Consider the following 5,883-nt stretch of genomic DNA (forward strand, 5'->3'; position numbering starts at 1 on the left):
GGAAGGAGGAGGACTGAAATGCAAATGAGATAACAAACCATTCATGTCTGTAAGGATTGAAGAATATAACATATAGAGCAAACAGTATTAATGTAATAAGAAATAACTTTGCAAGAAAAAAAGGTTTTGGGGGTTTAAGTACCTCTAGGGAGGCAGGTGAGATTGAATAAGGTCCTCTGGTGGAGTCATCTAAAAACTGGGTAATCAGCTTCCAAAGTTCTTACTGATTCAAAACAAGAGACTTAGGGTGAATGTAAGCAATATCCAATATATGATTGTACAGACTGAAGATCGCCATGCTTTTGACAACAACTGTTTAGAATCCTTCCAGTGCTTACTGATTTTTTGAAAAGCAACTGCCAATAAAAGGTAAATTGATTCATTGAGCATTAATAGAAACATAAGCCCACAAACTAAAAAACACTTCCTGAGAAAACATTTAAAGTAGAGTTAGGAATACTGGAACAAAATATTGAAACATTTTGATCCCAAACTTGGTGTCAGAAAGTGGAAACATAGTGACAAGTGAATAATAAACGTTTGAAGTCAGCAGATTGTAGAGAGCAAGTATCTGGAGTACATGGCTGAATTTTATGCAGAATAATGGCATTGTAAAAAATGTATTATAAACAACGAAGAGTGTTTATGTAGTATTAGTTGCTCAAGTGGATTTCCTGATCTTAAGCAAAATGTGTAGAGATAGACAAGGTATCTTGAAGGTCATTTTCCCAAGTGAGTTCTATTGAGGATTTAGGACGATCATTAAGCAGATGGCAAAGAAATAGAAAAGGATTTGGGATTTGAGTTTAAAAGGTTAGTTAAATTAATGGAGGATGAGGGGTTAGTGAGGACAGTTGTATGAAAAAAGATACATGATTGAGTTATAATGTTTTCAGGAAGCATAAGTTTATGATAAGAAGGGCAAGTAGATAGGTCTATTGATTTGATTTGATTTGATTTGAAACAAGCTTTATTTGGATTGCACATATCTTAAAAGGCATTACAATACAATAAAAGATAAAAAACTCAGTACAATGATAAAACATTTCGATTCATTATTTACAGAAAGACGATATGAGCATTAGTGCAGAATAGGGGGGTGATTATTGGGGCACTGTTAGTAGCCTCAGGGATCGGGTCCGCCATACCCAGGCCAAACATTTAGTAAGGCAACAAGCAAACAGGGGGCAGGGGTCAGATCTTAAGATTCGTAGAGCTTCAAGGTGGCATCTAGTGCCGAGGCTCCTACACAAAGGCTTTAGCCAGATGCGACGCGGGGCAATGTAGGCTGGGCACTCGAAATGTAGGTGGGGGACAGACTCTGGCCTATTGATACAGAAGGGACAAAATTATGATGATTGAGAGAATGCCCTCCAACTGGCAATCAATTTTCCCACTGGCAGTAACCCCAACCTAAATTTAATATATAGCACCCTATCCCAAGATTTGGTAATCAAGTCCATGTATGGTTCACAATAAGGGACATCCTTAATCATCAGAAATTCAACAGAAGTTCTACAAAGTTTTGAGTTGCAATTACTGGTGTCCATCACCATGACCTATAAAGTGTCTTTAATGTCTGCTTAGGCGGGGCAGTTCTATTAGCCCATGCATCCTCGAGGCCTAGTTCAGTAAGAAGACACTTGACTTCCTTTAGCCAACGGATTTTAGACCAACCAGATGTTAAAAGCAGTTCCCTTAGGCCTTCAGCATAGCTAGACAATTCTGGTACCCTCCAGATTCGTGACCAGAGGAGGAGGGGGCTCAACCTCGCCTGATCCCCTATTGGACGAGTGCCAGTGTCTAGCAAAATTTGGAGGGCAGGTGTGCTATACGGCAGGCCCATGAGGTCTTTATGGAATTTGTTTTCCGATCTGGTCAAAAGGTCTATGTTCTGTACACCCCATAATTCGGATCCATAGAGGGCTGCACTCACCCCCCTTGCCCTGTAGATGTCCAATACAGGACCAATGGGTTTAAGTGATGAGGCACGTTGTTCTTTCAAAAGTGCCCCTACCACCTTCTTATGAGCCAACAATGCCTTTTGTAGGTGGGGTTGCCAGCTCATTGAATCGCAAAGACGGATGCCCAAATAGTCGAACTCCTTTACCCTCTCGAGTCCAGAGATGGTGGAATGACAGTTTTCTTCTGGGGGTTCAAGACCAGGAACTTGGTTTTACCCACGTTAATTGCAAGACCCCTAGCATCACAGAAGTCCTTGAAGCTAGTGAGTAGGCTTTGCAGACCTGCTGGCGTTTTTGAGATCAGGAGGGTATCGTCTGCGAATAGGAGAGTAGGAATTTTTCTACCAGCCAGGGAGGGTGCGTCAGCTGGATGTTTAAGAAGATGCTCCACCACTCCATTAACGTATAGGGAAAATAGAGTGGGGGCAAGCACACAACCCTGGCAGACTCCCCTATTCACAGGAATACAAGGTGTTTTTTGGCACTGGTCTCCCCACCTGATCTGGGCAAAATTGTCCTCATGTAATTTTATGAGCATGTTAAGTAGATACTGGGGGATGCCCATTGCATCCAGAATGCGCCACAGTTCACGTGGAACTAGGTCAAACGCAGTTCGTAAGTCTCTGAAGGCAAGGTACAAACTGCCCTTACCCAAAACAACCACTTTCCAGAAGATCATTAATAACCGGAATGTTTGTTCGATGGTACCAGTGCCTGATCTGAACCCAGCCTGGTAGTCCGAGAGAATCTTTTCCTCCTCAATCCACTGCTGAATCCTCCCTAGGACTACTTTGCCCGCTATCTTCTGTGTGGAATCAAGCAAACTAATTGGGCGATAGTTTGCAGGGTTGTCCCGGGTCCCTTTTTTGAAAATTGGGACGACCTCCGCTACCTTCCATGAGTCCGGGAGGCGCCCGCCCATCAGAGCAGCATTCAGAAGTGCGGCAATAAAACAGCTCCACTCTACTATGTTAACCCTAAGTAGGTCACCTGGAATTCCGTCGGGCCCCGCAGCCTTGTTCGGGACCAGGCACTTAATTGCCCCCTCTACTTCTTTGGTATGAAAGAGATCAGCCTCGTTGTAATCAGAGCTATTGAAGTGAAAATGAACGCTTGGCAGTTGAACCATTGGGCTGACTGTGGAACCCCCGGTTAGGGAGTAGAGCTGGAAAAAGTGAGCAAACCACACCTCCCCAGTTATGCTGCAAGTCATTAGGGAGTCTTCGGGTTTGTTCTTCAATCTCACCAGGTCCCAAAAACCCTTCGAGTCTTTCCTGGAGCTCGCCGCCTTTAAATCAATCCAGAATTGGGTTTCATGCTCGAGCCTGGCCGCGGTAATGCCTTCCGGTAGCTTTTCCTAGCGAGTTTTATAAGGTTGGTTTCCTTGGATTTCACTGCTCTGATGAGTTTGCATTTTGCAGAGCGACAGGCAGGGGAAAACCAACTTGCTCCACAATTAGGAGCACTTCTTTTCTTTAGTCTCCCACCTGCTGGATCAATAGTAAACAGTTCTCCTAAGGCTTTAGTTGTTTCTGCAAAGAGAAGCGGGACATCCAGATTACTAGGGCTCGAGGAGTCAAGCCTCACCTTTACATTAGTCATAATGGAATTTGCTAAAGTCATCTTCCCTTCGTCCAAAGCAACTTTTCTCCATTTAAGCCGCCTTCCACAGTTTGAAGGACACACGTCATGCGTTGATTTCCATGAGTGTGGGGGGGATTTGGCGTCAAACCCCTCCAAGGGGAGGACAAAGTCAAAGCCAATTGATTGTGATCACTGTCAGTGGTTGGTAAGACCTCCATGTCAAGCAAGTGAGCCCAAAGCCTGTGGTTTAGGAGGATATAATCGATCCGAGAAGTATGGCCAACCCTATTATAAGTGTGTGCCCCATTAGGATCAGACTTAGTTCTGCCATTGGTTGCCCTTAGACCAAATTCCATACAAAGGGCATTGAGATCTATAGCCCCCTGTGTCCATTTTTTGATAGGGTTGAGTGTTAGCAGAGGAATACCTCTCCTAGTGTCTTCCTCCCAGGTGTCTAAGATGTCCTCACTGGCAAGAGGTTTGAAGGAACAATTAAAGTCCCCAGCGAGTAGCACAAGAGAGTTGGCATTACAGGTTCCAAGTTCTTCCTCTATGCCTGTCAGTGGCAACGTGGAGACACCACCCCTTGCCCCCCTTATGTAGATGTTAAATAATTCCAACTTTTCCCCCCCCGGGCCTTTAACTGATATTCTCTGTAGGTCAGGGGATTTTGTAGGTAAGTGCCTAATGGATAGGCCCAGAGAAATACTGGCCCAAATTAAGAGGCCACCTGATGGACGCCCTTTATTGCCAGATGGTAGTATTGCAGGAACAAAGTTGGTAGTGTAACCCACCTTGTGTCGGGGTTCTAAACACCAAGTTTCCTGAAACATACAAATCCCGAAGGATTCAACAAGGGTGTTCCAATCGGGGATATTAAGGTTACGAACAAGACCTGCTACATTCCAACTCAGGATCCTGAGCGCAGTGCTCGGTGCAGTGCTCCCAGTAGCCCTCGCTCCCGATGTTGGAATGTATACAAGGGGATTAGGGTCAAGGCCTGGGCTCCTTACCACGGGTGATAGCGATACATCCACTATATCATTTCCCACTTTGGGATGTAGCCCCACCCCCCTTATAGTTTTGCCTACCGGGGGAGCGGGTTCAAGAACTAACTTAATTCTATGGGTAAAAGCAAATGTAGGTGGCCGTGGTGATAAGGTGGGCTGGGGCGAAATGGCTAGAGCCTGGGCTTCCTTGTGGACGGCATTACTCGGCAACCCCAGATCAACTTCAACACCCAAAGTTAATGGATCAAATGGATGGCTTGTGGAAGGGTGGAAGTCTGAAGCGCTAAACAGTGACCTAACGGGCTTCTCTATTAAACCCCTAGTAGGGCTACACCCGTTTAGGCTGCTCTCAAGGATAGGGGGAGCTATTGTTACTGGAAGCAATTTGTCCTTGCCTTCGTAAGGTGTATTAAGAGGCAGGGAAAGTCAATCTACCTCTTCTAAACAGCCGAATCTATTAGCGGTTGGTGCTCCATACCACCGTCTTCAGCTACCGTTCTTTCTACGTCTCCTAGCTTAGGTAATTTAGCATTGTTTGGGCAGTGTACTCTAGCAACTTTGGCCTTCTTCCGTGAATAAGCAGACCTTACAGTGCGTTTCCTTTTGTGTACTGTACCCTTCGTGTGGGAGCCCTGGGGGTTATCATACTCCTCAGTGGTATGTGGTGAGATCGGAGTAGGGGCAGTATCAGTGTGAATGGCCAAATCCGAGTCACTAACAAGCAAGGGGAAGTTTTGGCTATTTTGCGGTTGGGAGAGACCTAGAGGCGCAGTCGTTCCAGAAGGTGAGGGTGAGGTGGGGTGGATCTCGGCCTGCGTTGTAATAAGACGTGGGATTAGTGGGTGCTCGGGACTTTTTACTGTTGCTATGTAGCCTAAAGAGGATTTCTTAGACATGGCAATGTTTTGGGACAATCTTCTAGCTGCTTCGAGATCCAGGGAAAGACGTTTTTGTATTTTGGAAATTTCGAGATCTATAGCGGTGTTCGTTCTAGTAATAAAATCATCTAGCGTTCCATTTACCATCTTCCCACCCTTGGCGGCTTTACTACGGCTAGCCCGTGTGCACATGGTTCTAGTGTGGCTTGCTAAACAAATATAAAGTGAAAATAGGAAAGTGTACTATCAGTGAGCCAGAAAAACGAAAGGGGTGGGGTCCAGTCCAGTCTCTCCGGGCCTCAAACAGCCCGCCCTTTTCCCGGGCTTCACTCCGCGCTTCGTCCCGCGTGCGTCCCGCGTGCGCGGGTATGGGTCAGGTTATGAACGTGTACGTTGGGGGCGTGGCTACCGGGGAGAGCGAGCCAGGTGTGTTCAATTGGCCTTGCA

Source organism: Lissotriton vulgaris, chromosome 1_2 (genome assembly GCF_964263255.1).
Source record: "Lissotriton vulgaris chromosome 1_2, aLisVul1.2, whole genome shotgun sequence".
In the NCBI taxonomy this organism is placed as follows: Eukaryota; Metazoa; Chordata; class Amphibia; order Caudata; family Salamandridae; genus Lissotriton; species Lissotriton vulgaris.